The 25,358-nt window shown below is 37.5% G+C and overlaps 1 protein-coding gene across 5 annotated transcripts in view; it reads left to right on the top strand.

Annotated features, from left to right (window-relative positions):
* Positions 1-25,358, top strand: part of DLG2 (discs large MAGUK scaffold protein 2) — a 982,417-nt gene that overhangs the window by 177,934 nt on the left and 779,125 nt on the right. The gene's annotated exons all lie outside the window — the stretch shown is intronic.

Raw genomic sequence — 25,358 nt, 5'->3', positions numbered from 1 at the left:
TCTTAAAAACAATTTTTTTTGGGGGGGGGAGGGGGAAGTGAGACAAGACAGAAGGTGGGAAAAAAGCTCATTGTTTTGGGAGATTTGTTTTTGGATGCAAACCCAAAACATTGACATAATAGCATACTTTATAACAGAATTTTAGAAAAAGCAACTTTGGAAATCTATGCATCATAGATGCATGTTAAAACTGTCTATGTTCAAGGTGATTTGAACTTTTTTGCTTTAAAGTAACTTGACTTAAAAGCATAGAAAAGTAAATGCTAGTTGGTTTTTTTTAACAGGCTTTTATTCAGTTTTTGCCCCTTCAGTCTTTATATCTTTGTTCTTGACTTACTTTTTCTATTTATTCTTCACTGACTAAAGATACTGTCACACCCGCATAAGCCTCAAGTTTATTTTGCTTTCTGAACATGAGCCAGAAGACCCCAGCAGCTAAGAAATTGAAAAGGCTGAGGATTAACAAAGAGCAACGTGTTCCCACCTCTATTCCCTCCCCAGGATGAGCTCCCATGAAACAACATCTCAAAGTGCCAGTCTAGCAGACATGGATGCATCATAGGACTATGAAGTCCTGGTTCCACATAAGCAATTTAGTGACTGAAATGCATCTTGGGTAAAATTGAAGTGTCCAAGTAGGCACTTCATGAAGCCCATGTCCATTCTTATCCCTCCTTTCTCTCCTGCTTATATATCTCTAAGGCACCAGGTGTTTCAGGCACCAGACTTGCCTGAAGTATATTTCCCATCCTTTTTGCTGAAGCTTCCTTCATCCTTTCAGGTACAACTGGCCACATTTTTAAGGGATGATGGAGACTTCCTCTGTCTGGACCTTATTTTTGCTGCTGGTGATTGTACTCTCAAGAGAGAAGCTTATGCTGAGCTCTGAATTTCCCTTCACAAGAATGCAGTTATACTGAGAGCATCCCAGCTTTCATCCATCTTTTGAGGGAAAAAAATGAAGCAATCCTACCTACCAAAAGGGGAGTTTAGGCATGGGAGTAGGGTTGAGAGCTTTCAGCAATCTATTGTGATTTCTTTTAGAAGCACAGATCAGGCAGACACTTGCAGTAGAATACAGAGAATTAAAAAAAACCCCAAACATTTATTTCCTCTTACTTGCATTTCCCCCTGCTTCTAGCAAACATGCTGCTTTTTCTGAATTTTGTCAATTGTAATTTTCATGAACTGCATTGCAGAAATGAGTAGCCAAGGCCGATATCAGGCAGCTCTTAGGATCACCACGCTTCAATGATCTGAAACCATTTCCATTCCACGCTCTTCTCAAGGAGTGGCAGAATGTTGATGGCAATATGACACTGTTAGTGTCACCATCTAATGGTCACCAAGCTGCCCCTGATTGTAGAATGTAATATAATGGACAAAGTGTAATTTAAGGTTAAGCAGAGGTGATGCCTATAGATTTAAGTTACTATCTTTTTCTGAGTGTATTTCCTAAGATTTCCCTTAAGACACATTACCTTTCCTAAGCCTTTGCAGATGGACATTCCCTTGCTAATTTGTGTAAGAAAAAGTCAAGAACTACAGTAGTTAAATGTTAGTTAAACTACATTGCTCAGTCAAATCAGGGCAGAAAGTTAGGAAAGGCAGGCAGTTTAAAATAATTTGGGAGGCTCAGCAAACTCTTAACGTGAAATTTAACTGAACTGTAGCTCAGTTACTTTCTACTCTCTAAGTATGGTAATATGCATTGGCAAAAATAGTCTATTTTATACTGACTGATCATCTTCATTTGACAGGTTGGCTGTGAGAAAAGATTTAGGTGTCACTGTGAGTAGCTCATGAATTAGATTTCAATTCCTTATAAAATAATTGAGTAAATATCCGGAGATTAAATCAGTAAAGTCTAGAGGGTAATAGAAGTTTGGGTAAACAAACAGCGTGATTTTTATGGAGAACAAATCATACAAGACACACTTAATTGCTTGTTTTGATAGAATTGCTAAATTATTAGCTGCTGCTTGTACTTTTTAGAGATAGACTTTCAAAAACATCAAGAGTAGTTAGGTACCCATATCCTGCTGGTTTTAAGGATTTGATACATTATCTCTGGAAGTTTTAAAGAAAAGTTCATGCTAATTGGCTTGGAGTTTAGTCTTGCTACATGACTTCTTAGACCCCTGGGAGTGACTGTGCCCAGATGGTTATATATGATTTGTATAAGGATAATGGTACTGTTTCCAGCACCAGTATTATATGCAGACTTGCTTTATATTTTCATTAATGACTGAGAAGTTTGGCTCAGAGCAGCATGCCAAGGAAATGTAAAGGCCAAAAATTCAAGAAACTGTGAGCATTAATATGATAATATAGTCCTGTAGAAGAAAACTCCCATCTGAAATACCTCATCAATCCCCCTGAAAACCAAAACCTAAAGTGGAACTTTTCATGGGAATAACAGATCTTAAATAGTTTTCGTGGTAAATTCTACATACCACCTGAAGAAGAGAGACTGGACAATTCTTGACAAACGGTACTCTGAAAATATTCCATTATACTAAGTAGTTTTCTGAATTCTTTCAAATCATCTAGTTGCTCTGTGGACCAAAGCAAATTTAGAGGTCACTAATGCAGGTAGATCAAAGGCAGACAGTAGTAGCATTCACATCTGCTAACACACCCCCCTAAAACAGATCTTTTGTGCTGGGAGATTGAAGAGAAGCAAGTAATTGGACAAAAAATGCAAATCAGTTAGATCACCTCACCTGTCTGAACTTCTTGGAAAATATGGACATTTTTTCTGCCACTGTATAATTGGAAACTCTCCAAAGCTGGCAGATATATTTTATCTCTTCTACTGGAAAAAAGTTGAATCATAATATATATTTTTACTAGGAATCTAGAAGGAAGGGAGATAGTGCAGCAAAAGGAAATGGCAGGAAGTTTGGCTGAAGTTGGGGATATCTGATTCAAAACAGATGTCCTCAGACAGCCAGTGGTCAAGAGTGGGAAAGAAATGAAAGGAGCATAGAAAAGGAGGGATACTCTATGGGGAAGCAGGAAATGTGTTGAAGTTGGACATAGGGATGAACTGGGACCAATCAATCAGATATACTTGCAGTGGCAACACAGGGAATGAGGTGGAGAAAATAGGAAGCCCTTGAATGATGAGGGTAGGAAGCAAATCTCTGTTGAACAATTGACTAGTGAAAAAGCTTCTGTGGAAGTGCATGAAGAACTGGGTTTCACTGCTTGACAACCACCCAGGAGATAAAGGAAAAAAGAAGGAGATACTTGTAAAAACCAAATTTGGCAGCTCTCTAGGAGCTAATTAAAAAAGAAAACACAACCCTCCTCACCACTACCACCCCCACCATATATTTAGGCTGTGTCTTTTATAGGATCTTACTTTTGGTAGAATTGAAATGGATTAAATCATGAACTTAATGTAGTCAATGTGAATTGAGATCAGGAGGAACATGAGTAATACCACAAAGAAAATAAAGGAGGATGAAACACCTTTAAGACTGAACTTCAGACATTGAGTTTGATTTCTTATTCTCCATACATTTAGTCAAGGGAAAATTAAAGAATGCAGAAAGGGGGAGGGAGAAATAAAATTTTATATTAACTGAGTAAAACCTAATCTTCTCTATCAATATCATCCTCTTAATTAGCTGAATTTTGAAGATGATGTTTATCAGCTGCCAATCATTGTGATAAAATAATGTAAATCTTAGTCAAAGTCACCCAGAAAAATATATATTAGTTTGCAAAGTGGCCTGAAAGGATAAATTATAAGTAAATATTTTCACCCTATGTTTATGTAAAAAAAAATAAAACAAAACACCAAACAAACAAAATAAAAAAAAAAAAACTAGCAACAACAACAAAAAACAAATAAACAAAAAACCCCACAGGACATAAACCAGGGTTTCTTATAAATTCAATATTAAATGTATATGAAACTATTTTTGAATAATCATTGTTCACTTAAAGCCCATTGTTGTCAGGATTATAATAATTGATATTTGATTTCACTGAAATTAGAATGGAATGCCTTTTAGTGGCTCTAGTGTGTCTGAAACATCCCTGCTGAAGGGCTCAGGGGAGATAGGATGTAGCTGTCTTCAAGAGAGGTTCTTGAGTTGAGGAAGGGTATCCGAACACGTGGAAATGACTGAAGACACATGGGATTAAGCAGGTGAATCCCACCCTTTATTGGCAGGAATTAGCGCAGAATTAGCCAGCAGCGCAAGATTGTTGTGTGGTTTTACACAGTTGTCTTTCAATTTGTTACTGTGAATAACTCAGTATCCCAATCAAACATTGTCTGCTTCCTCTTATCCTTATTGTCAGGTGATTTATAAGTATTTTGAATTATGTAGTTGCCAATAGAGATTCTCAACAGACTTCACTGAAATTGTTCTTCTACAGCAAAACAGTGCCTTTTATTACTAATCTCTATTTTCAATTCTTGTCAAGCTTTTAAATCAATGGAGGATATGTCCTTTTACCTCCTCAGAGGATAGTTTATTTAAAAGACTTCCATAAAGGATGGCTTCCTTTTTTTTTTGGAAATTCAAGCAAAATAACCAAGCTTATCTTTTTGATTGTTGTCTCATTTGAATGGAGAGACTTGAAAAGTCTGTGAACAATATCTGTGCTATGCTCAATCCAGCTTGATTTTTCCTTTTTTGCCACATCTTTGTGATCCATCTGGTAATTTATTCATTTGTATAGTTTCTACAATTTTTTTCTGGAGCAGAAGAGAGATTATATACTCTCTAATTCCTTAGATCTATCCAAAACCTTTTAAAAAGTTGATGCCATGGCATCAATTTGCTGATTTGCAGTTCCTTACCACTAAGGATCTGTTAAGCAATGGGTTGATCCTTGATGATTAATATTTTACTGCATCATATTTGTTCCTTCTGAACTTTTGGCCTGTGTGACTTGCTACTATGCATTTTATATTTACTAAGAGCACTTCAGTTTAGGGTAGTTCTTCTTAATTTGTAGAGAAATATGCAACAGGTAGTGAGGAGTTTTGGAAAAAAAAAGGCAAAAAACCCATTAATTCTTATCAAAGGCAATTGTTATTCAACACTTAGGGGATTTGTGGGGAATTTTCGTAATAATGAAAGGTCAAATAGTTTTCAGTTTTCTTACTGAATGAAGGCCAATATGTAAAAACAAAACCCAGGAATAAAACCTCAAACCCCAAGAACAATAGAAAAACAAGGCACAAAAGTGAAGACAGAATAATCATTGGGGCGTGTATATATATACACAGAAGTAGTGAACAGCCACCACATGGAATTAGAAGCTGTGGAAGATCAAAGAAGAGAGTGTAAAGTTGTGACAGAAAATAGATTTGTAATATACATGCTTATGTTTTTTGCTGTGAATGTGCATGCTCAGTCTACCAGGGTTAATTGCACATATCCATATCCTAAGGATGATGAAAGCAGAATTATATGGCAGTGTTGCTTTTTAGTGAGTGCTCTGCTATGCTAGAAAACTTTGATTTTCTATTCCTTTCCAGGATTGTAACTTTTATTGAAAAACACTTTGAAGCAGGAGAGCTACAGATACAATTTGCACAATTAGACATTCACTGAGTTACTCTTACACTCCTGGGATCCTGAAAACCCCTTTAACCTCTCTGATGTGTACAAATTATGTCCACCCTGTAAGACAGCATAATTTTCTTTTGTCTATTTCATGTGCTGAGTGCTTGATGCTAAATGCACGTGTGTTTTGCCAAAATATATTGAAGTTGTAGCATCATTCTTGAAATCACAGAATCACAGGATTGTTAGTATTGGAAGGGACCGCTGGACACCATCTGGTCCAGCCCCCCTGCCAAGGCAGGGTCACCTAGAGCAGGTGACACAGGAACAGGTCCGGAAGAGGGGTAAATGTCTCCATAGAAGGAGACTCCACAACCTCCCTGGGCACCTTTTCCAGTGCTCTGCCACCCTCAGTGTAAGGAAGTTCTTCCTTGTGTTGAGGTGGATCTTCTTGTGTTTTAGTTCACAGTTATCAGCCTCTTTGAAACAGTTACTTCTACAAAGAGGGTTAAAATCAATGCATAAAGCCTGTTTCTGCCTGTAGGTATAGAGAAAGGGCCTTGGCGGAGAAGGTTTTATGATAACACATGGTTTTCTGGCCGCCAGCCCAGTGCTCTTACACAAATTGGTGTTTTGTTGGGAGGAGAGGCTCATTTTCCTCAGATGTTTTGTCAGTCATTAATTTGAAGCCCTCCCTGTTTGGAAGTGCTGCAGTGTGTTCAGTGAGGCCTAAACACATGGAGCTGTGGTGCCTCTTATTGATCCTGTTGTTCCTATATACGGATTTCATCCATGCCCTCTGGAAAGGCACCTTTCCAACTTCAGCTCTTACATTCCTGCCTCTTATGTTTGTAAAGGTTATAGATCAACTTTTAATTGAAAAAGGAGTTTGTTTCTATTTGTGTAGTTTGTCCCATGCCTTAAGTTGAGGAGATGTGAAGTCTGCTGGTACCCTGCACTTGGGCTGACTAATGGGAAGGGAGCTGAGGAAACTGAAAATCTCTGAACTGTTTCAAAGATGCTTTGCTTCACTGCAGGAGGAATTCACTGGATTCCTAAGGCAAAAAAAACCCCTGTAGTAGCATGAAAGGAGAAAAGATAGCAAGATGATATAATCATAGATTCCTTAAGGTTGGAAAAGGCCTCAAAAATCATTAAGTCTTTGACCAAATTCTACCATGCCCGAAACTGTATCGTGAAGTGCCATGTCTGCTTGTTTTTTGAACACTTCCAGGGATGAAAAAATTATAATAGGGAGGAAGAAAGCAGAAAAATGACAAGTGTATGAAGTATAATCCTGCTCCTGTTACTTGATGCTGACTGCATCTACAGTTTAAGAAAAGTTTTACGACTGCGTTAAGGCTGTATTTTACTTTGGATTTTATTGTGTTAACCTCCCACTGACATTTTCACACCAGGATGTATTGCTTCGTGACTTGATCTGGGAAGGGTCATTAAAAATAGTTGTGGTCCCTTCATATAGAGGTTTTCAATGCTTTGATGAAAAGGATGTGCCTGCTAACAGGCCCATTAATGCTAAACATGCCCATTGCAGGGCATTCTGATGGGTCTCTTGTATACAGACAACTGAGCTGCTGAAGTGTAAAATGGATTGTAACTGTGGAGTTACTGGTATTTTAAATATAGATTGAACTCAAAATTGAATGTCAACAGGAAATGTTGCTGTTTACAGATGTGAAATACTGGTGCATTAGTAAAGTTTTGGAGTTTTTTTATACCTGAAGACCTATTATGCAGAAGTAAATCTCTCTATGTGGACTTCTTTATGATCAAGAAATCATAGAAAATTTGGATAAAGTGAAGCAGAGAGCAAATACTGGATCTATCATAGAGTGAGATTGGGAAGTGCTTTTCTTAACAAGAAAACTTTTTCTGGCCCATTTCTTTGTCAAGAACACCTTCTAGATGGCGAATAAAAGCAAGAAATGGAAGGATCGATGGGAAGTCATTGAGAGTAGTCCCACAATAAATTCTGTTACGACTCAGAAGCTCATTAGATAATTGCAGAAATAAGTTGTGACTTTCAACAGGCATTCTTATGTATGAATAGTTCTTAGCTCTTTATGTTTTCTGAAATGTGCATGGTCGCATGATTCCTCAATATTGTTACTGATATCGAAAACTTAGGTTCAGATTTCAGGTTTATCTAATGCTGGGTCTTTTAGAACTTCTTTTGGAATCCACTACTTGTTCTGATATATGTCACAGGCCCAACAGTTCCCCCCAGTTATTCAGGCAATATTGGTCCTCACCTGGTTCCAAACCCCCACTTAAATCCTTTTCATTGCCATGCATTCCATACCAGTTTTCAGTAGCTGATAATCATATCTGTTAAGCCTTATTTAAATGCTATTTGGAAATTAATGTGTATGTGAATGTGTGGTTCACTTTTTTTATTTTATAATTTTCTTTCTGATTTTTTGTATGTGTTTTTGTGTGTTCCTGGTGGACAATGAACTTAGATAGGAGGTAGTTTTATTAATAACAAAATGGGTTATGTGTATTGGTTACCTTATGATTTTATATGAAGGAGAATGCTTTAGAAATAAATTATTTCTGTTAATTTGCTTTTTTGTTTTTGTGGAATTTCTCCAGAGATTAATTACATTAACCATTTAGTTTATTTTTGCTTTGTTTTTGAATTCTTCTAAAATTGGTGATGTCTCTTTGGAATGCTGAAGGCTTGAGTCTAATCTGCTGCTGTGAGGAAGTCATCAACTTTTTGGTGATAGTCCAAAAAGTGTGTACTGTGAGAACTCAGTCCAGATTTTGTATTCTATTTTATATCAGTGTCTTACATTGACATCTGTATGTAAACAGTGTTGTGAAAGAATCAGAATGCTTTCCCAAAAGATGAGATCATTACTTATACTATGTTGAAAAAAACCCCCATTATTGCAGCACATTGAGCCTTAATGGTCAGATTCCATCCATTTTATAGAGAAGGACACAGCACTCTTGTGGTGGTCAGCATCACTAAAGCACTGAATAGGTAATTCCTTGTGTAGATTGCATATGGAAATGTACCTGAATTTCTTTTTAAGTCTTTTACTCAGTTTCCTAGGAAATGTCCAGCCCTGGAATGAATACCAGAGAATATTCTGGCATGGACACATAACCAGCGCTAGTCAATAGATCTTGAAGAAGTGACAAGAACTCTAAGAAATTATGTAAACACAGCAAAACTTATCTGACAAACAAAAAGGGTCTTTTCACTGTTAACAGAATAATTTGATCCACATTTCCTGGAATGGCAGTAATACCCTTTACACATTCCATGTAGGGTGCTCAGGAATCATTGTAAATACTTATTGTAAAAAATGTGTTACATGCATATGGGACAAGGTGAATTTAAGTGAAACCCATACACATTGTTAGAGGCACTATTGGCTCCTGGGTCTCATTTCCCTGCTTAAATACTGGAAACCACTCTTTCTTAAGGATATCAGACTGCTGAAACCTTATGGAGTCCTTTCTATGCTTCCCTAACCTCTCTGTGGGTGAAGTAGTTTCAAGAGTTCTGCTCATTCTTTTGAAAGTAAATTAACTGAAATTTTCAAACTTTAGATTAGCCACTTAATGTACCATGATCCTTGAAGAGCAAACCAACTACGAATTCTGTCCTGCTCTTCCATAACTTATTAGAGAGCCATTCTGGATTTCAAAACCATTCCAGGATCACAGAACACTAACTTCAGCCACAGAAAACCAAAGTGGGAGTTCAAATGGATTGAAAGATGAGAGCTCACTTGTCATTAGCCAGGAAATGAAAATGAAAGCCAAAATCTGTTTGTGACTAGAAGTAAAATGGAGCTTTCTTCACTCTCTTAACTGTTCTCCCAAAGACTATCAAAACAGTAATACAGAATAGTAAACCAGCTGTGGTTGACCACATTAATTTACATTTCCTGAGTAGTCATTACTGCTCTGCATAAAAGTTTTTTCTCTTACTGGTCTGGGAAGTGTCTTCTGGTTTGGTCTAGTCAACCAGAGAAGATGAAAGAACATTCTCTGAGCCATATGAGATGATAGAATTGTTTGACAACACACAGTGCTCTTCTCAATAGGAGGCAGGCAGTGCATGTGCCCTGTTTTTCCCATAGCAAGATACCATTAGTTTCAGTAAGTTGCTTAGGAGCATAGGTTCTCATTCAGAGGTAGGGTTGGAAACTCAGGACCTTCATATCTCAGCTCTTGGTTAGTACCTATGCATTTCTCTGCAGTTGTAATCATATTTGTTATAAAATGAGGGTATTGAAAAAGTTCTAAGGTACAGGTATGCCTGTTCCATTCTGATTAGCCCAGAAGTCTTGCATTGCCCTGCGGCCATGTGGAGCAGGAGTTGCTATCCAAACACACATGATCTTGAGCATCCCTCAGTACAGTGCTCCCCCCCAGCTCCCAGAGATTTCTTCAGCGGTTTTTTTTAAAAACCTGATGACTTCGCTTCTAGAGAGTTTAAAAAGGGAAAATGAAGGGGCAGTTGAGTGAGTGGACAGAAAGGAATTATTTAGGCTCTAGTTCCAGGAGGAGAAACACCAGGCTTGAATCTCAGTCTGAGCTGGACTTCTAGGAGAAGCCTAAATGTCAGAGAGTGTGAGAGCTTGAATACAGAATTTATTGGATGGATTCTGGTTTTCTCTTGCTCAGCATACTGGCTACTGGGATTCCTAGCGTCAGCTGCTTCACTCATCCTTATCCCAGTTTGTGGATTAAGTGTCTGGTTCTGGAAAATCTGTGGTCTGATACTGTGGATGTGGCAATGGTGTGTGTCACCACTCCCTTTCTAGTCCTCACAGGTACCTGTATGGAGCTTCTCCTGCTATTTGAACAGACATAACAGAAGAGTGCCAAAAGTAAAACTCAACACAACTGAAAATAGTTCTGTATATCAGTAGATCCATACATTATTTATCCATGTTTGAATTTTAATGAAGAGAAATGCCATTTACTCATTAGTTTAGAAGCCAAAAATACCCACCACTTACATGTTGACTCTGGGCTGTCTTCTGTTCCAGATACTACATTTTCCTTCCATTTCCCAGACAGAAGATATTAAATGTCAGTGTTTGACAGGCATTGTTTTTGTTCCTATAGCAGGAAGTAATGCAGACCAGCAGTTACTGTAAGGGTTGACTGGGATCCAGGTAGAAGGTTCTTATTCATAGCCCAACTCTGTCATATAGTAAAATGAGTTGCAACACAGTGCAATGTGATATTAATATGATATTAAAAGTTTCTAGTTTCACTGTCCAGCCAGGGAGCTACAGAAGGGCTCAGGTTTGAAAACAATATTGTAGGCTAACAAATCCTTACCCTACTTTTTTGTCTGGTGAGTAGGGAAGAATCAAGTATCTTCCCTGAGAGCAAGATGATGAATATCTGTGTAAAGTGCATTGCAGATGGTCATGGATAATCTTGTTCTGGATGAAACAAATGACACTATTTTCTTTGTGTTCATTTAGATCAGGATGTTGCGTTCTGGCTTCGTGTCTTATTAGGGTCATTCAGAGTACAGTTACTTTAGGGCATCTGTGCCAGTTCACTCTGCACCAAGAAAATGGCAATGATTTTCCATAGGGCAGTGCACCCTGATTTATTTAGAACAGAAGAAGAAATTCTACAGGTAGAAAAATATTTTAAGGTGAAGCTGCAATACTTTTGTACAATAAGCTGTCTTTTCTTAATCAGGCTTGCATGACTTTTGACCAGCTGAATGTTTCATTTTTAAAAATCTGTTGTGGGTAAAATAGGCTTGCTAGAGGTAGAAAAGTCTTCTTCCTTCTATCTTCAGACTCAGTTTTGCAAGAGAAAGAAAATACATCTGCAATTCTTTTTAATCTTCAAGGTAGAAGATCACAGTGTTGTCATTATTTTGTATATATGTATATCAGTGGAAAAATATATATTAGGCAAAATAATGGTGAACAGACCTAGTAAGCGGCTAAATTCACTAAAATCACTGCAACCTTCAAAAGTTAATTTTTACTTCTCAAATGAAAATTTAAGGCAGGTTTGTATCTAGTACATTCAGCGAATTGAGAGAATATACTTTGTTATTTAAATTCTACTATTAGACCTGTGCAGTTTTAAAGCCACTTAGTAACATATTTCATTGAAGCACCCCCTTAAAACACAATTAAAAATATGATTATTATAAATAATGTCATATAAAAGTGTAACAGGTTGATTCAGGACAAATAGTGAAGGGATGAATCATTCCTGCTCGAGGCTATGATGGAAGTATGAAAAAATTAAATATGGAGATTGGGAGCAAAAAGACACGACATTATAAAATGCATAATGAAGCAGGTGAAGAAAGGGAATGGAAAGAGTAGGAAGAAGACTGGATATTAGAAAATAAATGGTAGAAACAGGCTAGAGGGGCAGAGAACAAGGCATTACTATAAATAGCTGCTATCTCTTGGGAAGAAGTATCTGTCATCATGTTATATCTCTACAAATTGACACTTCTATCGCAGTTGCTGTCACTGATGTTCTGCAAATGCTCTACTGCAAAAAATGTTGAAGACATATGGATGGAAATGTCGTTTTCTAAGTGCAAGTAAGGATACCAAGGTTCTACACCTAGCTGCTTACAAATCCCAAGTCTTAGCAGTGCTCTGTATATTATAGCACAATATTTATTACTCTGGAGTTAATTTTGAAGCCTTGAAGTATGAAAGTATTGTCCAGAATGAATATTAACCTTAAGCACTCTCAAGGTCTTCCCATTGTAAGGCAGTGGATTTGGTTGTTTTTTACTCCAATAATTCCCAGGCTGAATTCCTCAAATAAAGTTTCAGTGTTATCCAGTGTGCTGGAGAGGAAGGTAATTTTCTTCCTGAGAGGAACGTTGCAAGTGAGTCCATGTCCTGGATGGAGATAATTGCTTGCATGGAAGCATGGATTTGGTAGTGATGTAATATGTGAGTATTTTACTGTGCAGCCTTACTGTATTCTCTACCCTTTTCAGTGAAATGTATATATCTTTATTAATAACTCTTCTTCTGTGGAATTCAGGTGGCAGTGGGTTCTTTTTACATCACATTAGTAGATTAAATATGAAAAAAATATGGCACTTCCAAAAGGAGTTTTGCTACCCAACACAGCCTTACTTAAATGTAGTTAATATCTACTGCCAGAATTGGAGAGAAGCTGTATGTGCAGTGAGGTCAGAACACTCATCAAAAAATTTCCATTTGTTACACAATTACACATTAAAATGGTCTGAAAATTGTCTCCATATTAGGTTTATTAAAGTACTTCTGCATACTGAATGTTTTGCATCTGGCCATTTGATCATGAAGCTTCATATTTCCATTAAGGAAAGCAAATGAGACAATGCATTTCAGTGTGGGTATTTTGTGATTCAGATCATCAGCTTATTTCCGCAGACTGTTCTCAAGTCAAATATAGCCTTAAATTCTATTGCTCAGATTTTCAAGTAAGAGGTTTTTTTGGTGTTGGCTGTTTTTTCTGGAGCTGTATCTCTTTCATGTGTACACCTAAAAATATGCCAACCATCCCTTCCTCAATTATTTGCATGATTTCATGTAGTTCTGTTTCAAGGTGAAATAGATGTATAAGCAATTTTTTAAAGGCTGCTGCTTTCTGCAGGCTTTCAGAAACATGGAATTCTTATTAATTGTTACCAAATGTGCTTAAGGTAATTAAAATCAAGAGTAATATTGTATAGATATTGCATATACATAACTTGTATCAGTTGCCATTATATGTTCTTAACTAGACATCTTTGAAGATATAAAACGAGAATGGACAGAGTAACAAGTATGAAGAGTGTTTTGAGGGACAAAATGGAAGAAAATGAACACTCATTTATTATCAGTGAGTTCAAAATGTCTATAAAATTATAGAAAATAAACACCGTTGCAGGGTTATGCTGATCATTCTTTTGTTTACTTGAAGTGAGCTTAAATTTCATTAAATTTAAATTATCCTTTTGAATATCTTGAATTCTGTCTACAGTTTATTTCTGTAGTGCGGCACATTAGAGGGAGAACAGTTTGGACCATTTACATTAAGAAAGGATTGCCAGAGGGAATGAATCCAAATGGCACTAAAATAGTAAAGCTCATAGGAAACTTAGTGTTACAGAAGACAAGTTATTTTGTATTCCAGGCTATGTACTGATCCTAAGTGCTATCAAGAAGCTGGAAATGAGAGGCTTTAAAAATGCAGCAAAAATACAGATTTAGTACTTAAATTAATTGGAGAAACATGGGCATTGTGCTGTAACTTAATCTTTCCTTAACCTTCTGCATGACTTTTAACTCAAGAAGTAGACTGAATGCTGAAGTAGGTTGAAAATATGTTAGGAACTTTAATTTTAACTGCTACAGAAATAGAATGTGTTGTGCAGCTGCCCAGGTATTTACCATGCCTCTCATTGTTGTCCGAGCACATGCCAGCACTACCTGGCCATGCTGAGGAGGAAATTGATGGCCAGTCTCAAAATCTAAAGCCACTTTCTTGAATATATCAACTCCTTCCAAACCACCACTGGCCAGTGCTCAACATGACGTTTCCAGTGTGTCCCACACAGTGGTAAACATAATTCTGGACTTGGGTACTAAAGAACTAGCACTTTAAAAAGAGGATTGGATTTAGGATCCAGCCTTGACCTCTAGCAGCAGTTCCTTGCTAGAGGACCTCTCATTTTAGCTTGTGAAGCACAGGCTAATGTATTTCTGAAGTGCTCAGTTTGGTCTCTATTGTAAGCCCCACACCTGAAAATCAAGCAAATCAAAAGGCTGTGGAAGAGACATAAAAATTGTTTATCTGTTAATATTATTGGGAGCTGTATGGCAGGGAAGCACCTTGGCCAGTAACTCTGTCCTTTGTGATCCCCTCCTGCTTCCACATCAAAGTGCTCGAGTGGTTTATTTGATTACTTGTCTCCTTGCTATGGGCAGTTTTAACGTTAAACTTCAGTCTTAATGTGGATGAAGATAAGGGCATAGGAGCACAAAGGCTTTAAGCAGTTTTCCTATAGCAGTGTCTCAGATCACTGTGGGTCTTGGAAAATCTGTCCAAACCTGGTGACTTTGAGAGTGGTTCAAGTAGCCTCATATGCCCCTGCTGAAACTGTTTGTGCCTGAATTAGTTCTGTTCTACTGGCACAATTAGGTCTGCCTCAGCTTGCTCATGTAGAAACTGGAGGAGCTCTACAAAAGCAGTATTGGGTACCTGGCAGCAATTTTTACTTTCAAAAGCTCTCAGTACTAACTTTAAATACATTTTATTGAATAAAGTCACAGCAACAAAAATCTGAGGCACTTTAAGGCAAATATATTCAGGCAAGTGCTGTTTCATAATAGCCTGTTGTGCGTCACTGAGGATTTTCGGCCAAACATTTCTTCTAAATGGACTGCAGGCATTATAGGATGGCACTCTGATACCGACCATTAATTCTAAAGATATTTTATTGTTACCTGGGCTAGTTATGCATCCTTAGCCTTAATATCTCTTCTTTTTTTCTGAGTCCAGAACCTTTTTATCGTTTTTCAGGCATATTGACCTTCAATCAAGCAGTAAGCATGCCAAATTTGTTCTTCTTGAGCTAACACAATGTGTCAGTCATGCAGATCACTCTTCCTCATTCTTATTTGTAGATCAGCTTGTTCTCTGAGATGAGATTTGATGTCTTACTGTTATTCTCAATGTTCTCACCTCTGTCCCAAAGTCTTTACCTGCAGTCACCCTTCCTGACTTTCAAAATAGACAGCAACCCTTCAGTTTGAGATTTTAAAATCTCATCAGCCAAACCATGTTTGGAGAAAAGTAAGCTAAGTACTTAGAAGGATATACTGGAATGATTGTTCTGTGATAAATGAAACAGCCATTCTCCATGCATTTTACATGGAATTATAGCATATTCCAGAAAGGCAGTAGTTAACCACATATGAAAAGCATTTAAAATGTGTTGGTGGAGTTGTAGTCAATATATTCTTTTTGCATGTAGTTTAGTTATTATTTACAGGGTGGAAGATGTGTTCACCTACACAAAATTAGGAAAGATGATGAAATTTTGATGTATTTTATTGTAATTTTGTTGTAAAGTATGATAAATTTTTGGTCTTTATGACATTGAAAATTCCCACTATTCTGGTATTGCTTAATCATTGTAATATTAAGGAGGCTGTTGAGACCAAAAGTTTTATACAGGTATTTTGGCTTCACTACCTTGGTCTATCAATGTGTAACAACATGTTAAAGTCTTCTACCAACCTGGCACAGATGCACTAAACCCATCATTTTATTAAATCACCAAATCAGAGTGCTATTAAGTTTTCATAGCTGAAGTTTTTATAAAAGAGCAACACACCAATTTGGCTCTGCACAGCAAATCCACTCTGTGTTCAGGCAGGGATGGGTGGCAGTCTGGGATGTAACCCTTATATTTAATAGAGTGCTTGAGGACATTGGCTATGCAGGTCACTGGAGTCAGTGGAGGCATGTAATTGCCTCTGAGAACTTCTCCTTTAGAATCTTATCTTGAATGTCATCCCTGCCTCCTGGCTTGTGCTTACAAAGTGTGCAAGAAGCCCCATTTCATGGCCTTGAAAACAGGTCTCTTGGTCTTCGATGCCCCATCTGCTTCTAAGTGAGCAATCTGAACGTGGCTGTCAAAGATCACATTCCAGCCAATCCAGCCCATCCTGCTCTTACACAGAAGTAGGAGGGGGTAATAGTCCTTCCCATGGGAAAATGTAACCCTCCCATACCAAGTGAGGCGTGTTTTGTGGCACTGTGCTGGGAGGAGAGCTGAGCCATCCCTCTGGCTGAGGTATCTCCTGCTCAGTAGTCACTGGGAGCTGCTGGGACACTGCACAGGAATGGGATTTATTTAGAACCTGATTTCTAGGTGTGCTTTACATACAATAACACTACAGCAAAGTAACAAGAGCCTTTAAAGTGGGTATTTATCAGCAGGGCAAACAGAGCTTCAAGGAAGGGTTAAGAGAGTAAATGCTACATTTCCATCCAGTGCCAGGAATGTGAAAACAGTTTTATGATCCTTGTTACTGAGCATGTAAGGATTGTGTACTCATTCCTCTATGTCCTAATTTTGGAGCTGCTTTGCCTGTGTAAATGAAATCTAAAATTTAAATTAAAATTGTCTGCTCATGTATCCTGAAGGATCTCAGATTATTTTGGATTCTTCCTAAAATAATTAAACTCAGAATATTTTACAAAATATTGAAGTTTAGGCAAAGCAAATTAGACTGCTAGACAATAGATATCTTAAGTACTCATTACTTTGGTTGCCAGCTCCAGCAGTTATTCTTGGGGCTCCACTGAACTAAAGTTAGATATCTTTCACTGTGTCTGCAGCTCTTCAGGCGTTTACCTTTCCCCAAAAAGCCATTGAATATTGGAAAACTCATGGCAACAGGGGGAAAGAGCAGAAAAGGGGAGATAATAGGACTTGTTCAATGACTGTATAAGTGGCCTCAGCCAGCTGGTCTGAAAGAGCATTTTTATTTGTCCCTGTCTTGAATGGGAGCTCAAGTGGCCAATTCACTTCATGCAAACTGGATGGTGTGAGAGGAAGTCAAAGAAAAAAACATGGTTTTAAAAGATTGTTCTCTGGTTTGTTGTTAAAAGGCTATTTTTGAATAAATAAATAAATAAATAAATAGTGAAATTTTTTGTGCGAAATATAACTGAAAGTATTTTGTGCATGCTGCCTGCTTACTCTGTTATCTTGTGTTACATAGGAGAACATGACATTTTGCTTCATACTTCATTGATTTGCATGATGCAGGAAGGAAATAGAATGAAAACATGGCCAAACCTGTCAGAGTCTAAATTTTGATAATTTTCAGATTGTCTGTAAGGGAAAATACTTTCTTCTTAATTCAGATGAGGGAATATGATCTGACCCCCCTAAAATATATATATATATATATATTTGTTCTAATGACGTGTCACACAGTACAGAGGCAAGCTGAAATGTGCAGTGTGGTTCACAGATTCTTTTCTGACTGATTGTTTTCTGTGCATTTGCATGGCTTAATTTTACATTGGTCTCTTTCTCTTTTTTTCCCCAAGCAAACACACTTTACTTGCTAACAGGATACCAGCTGCTGTTCTAATTTAGAACTGAGCCTGTGTCCCAGTTTCACATTTGTGATATGCTAATATAAACTTCACTGAGCTTCTCCAGTGAACATGCAGTGCAAAGAAATCTTGTTCCTTTTTATTGGATTTCTTCTTGTTAGAGTCCTGCAACCTCATACTGCCATGAACAAATATCAGGGCTGTAAAGGGATTTCTACTGCATTTGAAAGCTAATTGACAGTGCTAAATCTCTTGTTGTATATATTTCTCTTACAAATAGCTATTTTGTTTTATTCTGAAGTGCTTACTAGAGATGGGGAAAGCAACCTGTCATATTGATCTCTAATGTATATGATTATGTGAATATACTTTGCTTTCCTTAATTAGCATCTTGGAGATCTGTTAGATTTCATGTGTAGCTACAAAATGAATAATCACTTATAGCTTACAGACATAACAAAATCATTAAAGTCAGTAGAAAGAATCACCAGTATCGATGATTTATCTTTTGCCCATCCTGTCAGATCGTTCTTTTGTGATGCAAGTATATGTAGGCAGGTGGGAAAATATGCAACACACTTTCACTTAATGCCCTTTTGATATGCCTCCTACATCTATTCCCAACTTAAAAGCTGTGGCAAAGGAATGAAAAAGCCTAAGAGCTCTGAAGTCTCAATGCAAATCTGGCTATAGATTCAGGTTCCCTCCCTTTATAAAAATAAATGCTATGAATTGCCCTTGAAAAGAAATTTTATTTATAGATTTAAAACACTGATTGCTAATGGCAGGAGTCTTGCTAATGGCAAGAATTCAGAAGGTAAGGAAGAAATAGATGAGAAAGCGACAAGTCGGGTGCCCAGAGGTCCATGGTCTGCAATAATGGGGGCTGCAAAATGTCACAACCTGTGGTTGCATGATGCAAATGGGAGTAAGATTGGGGGAAAAGGAGGAGTGTGAAATTCTACAATGTGCACATTAGTGTGACATTTGAGAATGGCCTTCACCTTGGGAACAAATGAGCAGAGATGTGGTGGGCTGGCCCTGTGTCATCCTACTCCATCTTTCTTACCATGCCTGCAAAAAATGGTGCCAAGTGATGCTGGTTCGTCTCTGACTGCCGTGTGTATGGAACAAGCTGGTGTGGTTTGCCTGCAACATTCCAACCTGCTTTAGTGGGTGGCTTAATACCAAACACAGGCATAAGGGATGTGGGAGGGCCTTTTGAAGAGCAGTTCTGAACTGTGAACAGTCATTGAATAGAGAACACTTGGCTTAGCTTCTGCTCTATTTTTTAAATTTTTTTTTTTTTTGTAAAACCATTGTAAGGAAGCTGTGGTGGCAAAAGTGATAAAAAGTGGGAGTTGAGGAGAGGAGTCCAGGAAAAGCTTCCTAAAGGGCGAATCTGTCAATTATAGTATTAATGTGTCTTTTGTAGCCTTTATGAAAAATTGTCAGTTGTTTGGAACTAACAGATGCAATGAGAGGGATGTGCAGTTGATGCTTCAGTGAGCCACCATTTTCAAGTGTTGCAGCAGTCACAAAAATTACATAACTTCTAAAGAAGCCACTGAGACCAGAAGGAAAGTGTTAATTATGGGCTAGGATTATGATTGAAAATTCAAAGAAATCTCTGAGTTCAGCTACTTGTACTTCATACCTTGATGCCCAGGGTGCAAAGAAGGGCATGATGCTAAGGTAACACATGCATGCGTAGATTAAATGCTGATCCTAAAATCAAATGGGATAAATGATTAAAGGCAAGGGAAGATTACAAAGGTCTCAAGTGTATGTACAAAGAAAGCCCCAGGACCAGCTGAGGTAGGGATAAAGCTGAATAGACAGCAGAGCATCTGAGGAGGAGCAAAAGTTGAAGACATTTGTACTTAACAGACATGTTTAAGTATGCTCCAGGATTTTATCTCACTTTATTATGCATTTTTTTTTAGTAGCATGGACATTTGTCTTTGAATTAGCGATCTAGAATCCTTTACTGTAAAGCAGACACTTTTTATTCCTGCACATCATATTAAATATTTTCTTGAAATGCTCATTTCTTTTACCAGCCATGAGTGGAGCTGACAGTGATCCACTCTCCCACTTAGGTGAGACAAATCCAAACCCTTGTTCATAGTATTATAATCAAGAAGTTAATTATTAGTTTTTTAAAATAAATGCCACGTTATTTTGTGCTGTTTTAATGTTTGAAGCAGTCATTAAGCAGCATTAAATCTGGCAGGCAGAGGGCACCCTGTCTTCTTGATGGCAACACTCAAATAAATGTAGTCTGCATACAAACCCTTGGGGGGCCTAAACACAAAAGATCGCATTATTTGTTCTAAAGATCAAGTTCTCACAATTATATTGCACCTTGTGCCTGAGACATTAATTGTCTTATCAAACCACATTTGAAGCGGTAAGCCCAGGGAAATAGAGAGGACTTCTGACACCTGCCTCCTGTGAACATCAAGGACTGTTATTGTCAACAACAAGAGAAAGAAAAGACACCCATTGTGCCAAACACTGTTACCTGTCCCTCTACCAAAGTGCAGCTTACAAAGAGCAGCACCCATATTGTCTTAGAAGCACAGGGTCAATTTATAATATGTGTGCTTTTTCATTAAGAATAGCTTTGTTTAAGTGCTACAGATAGTTTAGGTCTGGCACCTACTGTTTCACAGTTTGGTTTCTAATCCATGCCTGTTTAGTTGTTTCTGAAAATTTGTTAATAAATGTAAGAATGAATCCTCCATTACTGCATATACAAATACATCACCTGGCGGGTTCAGCTACTGCTGTAAGTGGTGAGACTGGGTAGTTTTAATTTTAATAAGCTTTTGTAAAGATCACTTCAGTGGACATCTTGTCTTGCAAGTTTGCTTTGTCAGATTGTTGTCACTGAACAAAGTGACAAGCCATGACAAAATTCTTTGGAGTCTGAGATCTGATCGAAGCACAGTATACACAGGACTCTGCTTAGCTTCTCTTCAGCAAAGATAATTTCACAATCATTCTACAATATCTTAGTGGATTAGAATACAATGCATACAAAAAGAACTTTTAAAAATACCCACCAAAAGACATTCAGTTAAAATGTCAAGAAAACAACTGCAAGAAAATAGGAGTTCCTTACATGGAGTAATTGAGTTGTTCGCAGGATGGAAATGTAATCACAGTCTTAACATTTAACAAGAAGCTTAGAGATTGAAGAAGAATTGTCTTGTTTTCTAAGATTAAGAAAGTTAGTCACTTCTACTGTGTGACTTGAATAAAAGGAGTATTTTCACAAAACTTTTTTTATTTAATGAAAACTTCAGCAGATCCTTCAGTGAGAAGCACATGAGTTTCTTAGAAACCGCTATTCATCCAGGCCCATTCCCTTCGGAGTAGCATGATGGAATTTCTACACTTCAGACAGATGAGAAATAAATGGGTTTGGGAAAGGCACACTAGAGATCATACAGTGCTTTATCTGTAGCTGCTGAAAACTTGCAGGGAAATGAAAAGGGTCTGGCTGAAATCTGACTCTGCAGACAGAAGTCTTGGTAAATAGGATGAAGTAGATCAAGCTGAAAGAGAGTGCAGGGTTTCCAGTTGTTCTTCCTGCCAAGGGAGAGACAGACTCTGGATCAGTGATTTGGCATTTGTTCATGTGCTTGGTTGAATCAAACTGCTTTGGGATTGATTTGCTTACAATTTTAAACTTGGGTAGAACAAGTTGTTGGTGGCTTTGTGTGCACACATGAGAGTGTGTTTGTGCCTATTGGTTTTAAGCTTCTTTCGGCTGCGTTTGGAAGTACAGAAGTATGTTACTTTCTATAGTTTCTTTCAAAGTCTCGACCAGGCAAGACTCCGCAGCCAGGCCTTCCAGGGACATACCAGAGGTTATCTCTGTTTTGCATCTCTGGAAACATAGGCCAAGACATTTCAACAGAAGGCTAAAAATGTGCCTTTGCTGGTGCATTCCCACTTCTTAAGACAAGTAACCTGATCTGGCATTTGACCCAACTCTCTAATTACTATCTGATGTTTACAACATCCACTTGATTTGATCTCAGACACATCATCTTGTTCCTGAGGCAGGAAATGTGACTTTTCGTAATTTTTCACTGACCATTATGAGAGCAAGAGCAGGGGGCTAGACCTCATATCACAGCAGCCCTCTGTTATCTTTAGATAAACATGTGGTGAAAGGTTCTGTAGCCAGTTTAATGGTGCTTAGTTTTTCCAGGTTTTCAGCTGAAATCAGGCTCTGAGTAGAGCTATGCCAAACTTTCTTTGGAGGAATATCTGTAGAGACCTAGAGATGCAGCTGAGCATGAAAGATGCATGCTACTAATTTTTTTAGGGTCCACATACTCATTTAGAACGTAAATAGTTTGCATCTGGAAACCATTGGTGAGTTGAGTCAAGCCCAAGTGGTTTTAGAACTTTAAATTCAAGCTCATTTTTTCCCAGGGAATCTGCTGATCTTTGAGACATTTATACCACTTGCTTTCTTAGGAACTTCATGCTGCCACCCACAATCATAGTATTTAATCCTAGATTTATCTTGAAGTTACAGCCTGTGGTTTTTTTATGTTAAGGGGAGAAAAATAAGCTGCACTATATCAAAGACATCTGTCAAGTTTAATGGAAATACCCAGCCACTTCTTATTTACAGATCCTCAGATTATTGATCATTGCAAACAGGAAACATTTTAAAAAGTGAGTGCACATTCTTCCATCATGGCAGCAAAAGAGGGTTGTGGCTGTCTGACATCCTTTTTTTGGCAGAAAACTGAGAGCAAGATGGCTTGATATTTGTACTGTGACCAAATCTCTTGCACTGACCACTTTCAAACCTATATTTACACATGTTCCTGTAAAGGGAGGGGCTGTCTGACCCACTTGTGCTGAAGAGAAAACACAAGAGTAAGGAATTTATTTTTGTTTTGAAACATTTTCCACTATATATCGTGCCTTCTTTTTTTCATCAATATCAACTCTGTATACTCACCCACAGAAATGTTTCTTTTTGCCTTAGAAATCAGTTTTTATCTATAAAAGGTGGAAGACAGGACAGAAATTTTGTTATTTATAGAACTTTTCCTTCATATTAAAATAGGTAGTTCGGTTGTTTAACCTTGACATCCTATAATCTCTGTTTTTACTTTAGCAGTTGAGTGACTTCTTAGTATCATGTGTTTTGTGCTGCATTGTTGCATTCTTCCCAGTAATGGCCAGGATTGAATGGCTCCATCATGTTGCTGAGAACAAGATGTGAATGTAACCAGGAGCAGGGCTACTACAGGATAGGGAAGGATATGTCCTAATGCATTTTTTCTCCCCCCCAGTAATCTCTGATGACTGACTAAGATATGACTTTCAGGGCTTTAGCTGCTTCGTTCACTGTGCATTGTCCAGAACACTTCTATTGGAGCTGGAAACAAGCACCTTTCTAATGGTGTAAGTTTCTAGGTTTTGGCAAAGAAAGATGAAATTACAAAGGAATAATGAAAACATTTTGCTGGATCAGTCATTTGCCTTTTCCATAATTTTTCTTATTTTTAATTTTAAATGGCTTTTGTTCAAAGTACTAGAGATGCTTGCTTAGTTATTCAGCACATTTGTGCTCTGAGTGGCTCTAATGATTTCTTGGCTTCAGATTGTCCTCAGAAAGCTATTCATAGCAATTCACACATTAAGGGCACTCCTCATCTTCAGTTAATTTGAATGTGAAAACAGATCCCAGATATTTTACCTTGAGTTCATTTATTTTAGTAGACATTTAATGGTCTTCATATGTATTTTATTATTATGTTTCTCTTCATCAATTCACCCACTTTCTCATCAAGTTCAACCCTCTTAACACGCACATGCACACACCAACGCATGCTCACAAACGCAATGTATTGCTAACACAAAGTTCCTTTCTGCAGCATAGACTCAGAGTCAGACACACTTTCTCACATCAGACACATGCAGAAAACCAGGTTCAATGAAATAGTAGTTCAATGTCTCTTTTAAGCAGACATTATTAGTAATATTCTTGGTGTAAGAAGCTTGAGACTTCAAGACTCTGTGTCCTTATCTGAATAATTGTCTAATGATATTAATGAATCTCCCTTGTTTCCCTGTTACCCATGTGTGTCTTCTAATCAGTCAATACAGATGGCAATTTATTATTCCCTTCCTCCCTCTGGCAGCCTCTGACATTCCAACACTTGATCCAGGAGCTGGTAGTCCTGCTTTGTCACTGCATTAGATCCCCAATTAGGTCAGTGGGGTTCCCAACCTGCTGACCACGTGGCAGACAAGTCAGTTAATGAGTGGGAAGAGTCACTAATTAAATGTAATGTGATCAGTCTGGAAGTTGGTATTAAAAATATAATCTTAAACTGAGTAATTTGGTGTTTGCCAAAATGTCTTCCATTGCTCAGAAGCTTTCTGCATCCCACTCCTCATGCCTAATTACCACATAAGTTTCTATTTTTACAAAACATTGGAGAAATCACATATTTTCAAAAAATTTTACCAATTATATTGTCTCTCTCTGAGAGATACAGAAAAAAAACAACTGTGATTCCTGAGACTTCTCAAGGGGTAATAGTCTTGAATTGTTGTTTTAAATTAGCATTTTGTTATAAATTGCAGAATTTTATAATGCTTGTTTATAAGCAAAACAAACCCCTTTATGTAAAAACATAGGAAAGATAAAGTCTACTAGAATGATGACAAAATGTTTTCTCCTATTTTTGCCAAGGAGCTTAATTATATTGTTCTCACTCCGTGGGAAATGTCATAATTTGCTAAGTGAGATGTCTGATGTGCAGTTTGCCACCCCCTTTTATACACACAGTCCTTCCACAGCACCCTGAGGCTACAAAATCGAGGTAGAAAGACCTTCCCCTTTCCAGTTGATCTCTCCATAGTTCATGGCTCCCTGTGATGTCTCAGTCTAATTTTGAGTCACAGATAGAAGTTTTCTTTGATTTCCAGGTGATTTAAAGACAATGGATATTAGGCTCTCTGGTTGCATCGGCACTCTTAAAAATACATGGAAATATTTTCATTAAGAAAGCAATCTTTCAACAAGCCACTGGATTTCCTGAAATACTTTGTGGTGAGGCTTGTTAATTTTATGTAGAGGATAAACTAAACAGGAAACTACTATTTTATATATATATATATATATATATATAAAAAAATACAATTCTAGGTATTTAATTTATTTCTGTGTATTTTTTTTCCTCTGAGTGTGCCTTTTGGCTTCATGCCTCATGCTGCACCCAAGGTGTACTATTATGGCATGATACTGAACATCCTGTTGTGCCGTATGTTCCAGCAGATGTTCTTGGGACTTATTTTTGTGCCATTTGAAATTAATTTTGGTAGACTCTTCAATTGCATAGTTTTCAAATTCTTCTGCAGTTGAAAATGCATGACTCCTATGATTTGAATATATGTATATTTTATAGACACATACCCATGATTACATATTAATACCCAAAGTCTGTTTAATATTAATCCACAGCCATGTGATAAACAACAGGACTGTAATCAGTGGTTAAGCCAAGATCTGGAAAGCAGCAGATAGAAAATATCCAGTATGGCACACTTAAGGCTTCAGAGCAAATTTGTTTTAAGTGATCTTATTTCATCTGAACCCTTATCATCCCTTCTCATGGGTGATGCTAAAGTGAAATTCTTAGAAGAATAGAGAAAAATAACTAT

The sequence above is a fragment of the Passer montanus genome, unplaced genomic scaffold, assembly GCF_014805655.1.
Source record: "Passer montanus isolate IOZ18808 unplaced genomic scaffold, ASM1480565v1 scaffold4, whole genome shotgun sequence".
Classification (NCBI taxonomy): Eukaryota; Metazoa; Chordata; class Aves; order Passeriformes; family Passeridae; genus Passer; species Passer montanus.
The sequence above is the reverse complement of the archived record's forward strand: the minus strand, read 5'-3'. Positions and strand labels throughout refer to the sequence as shown.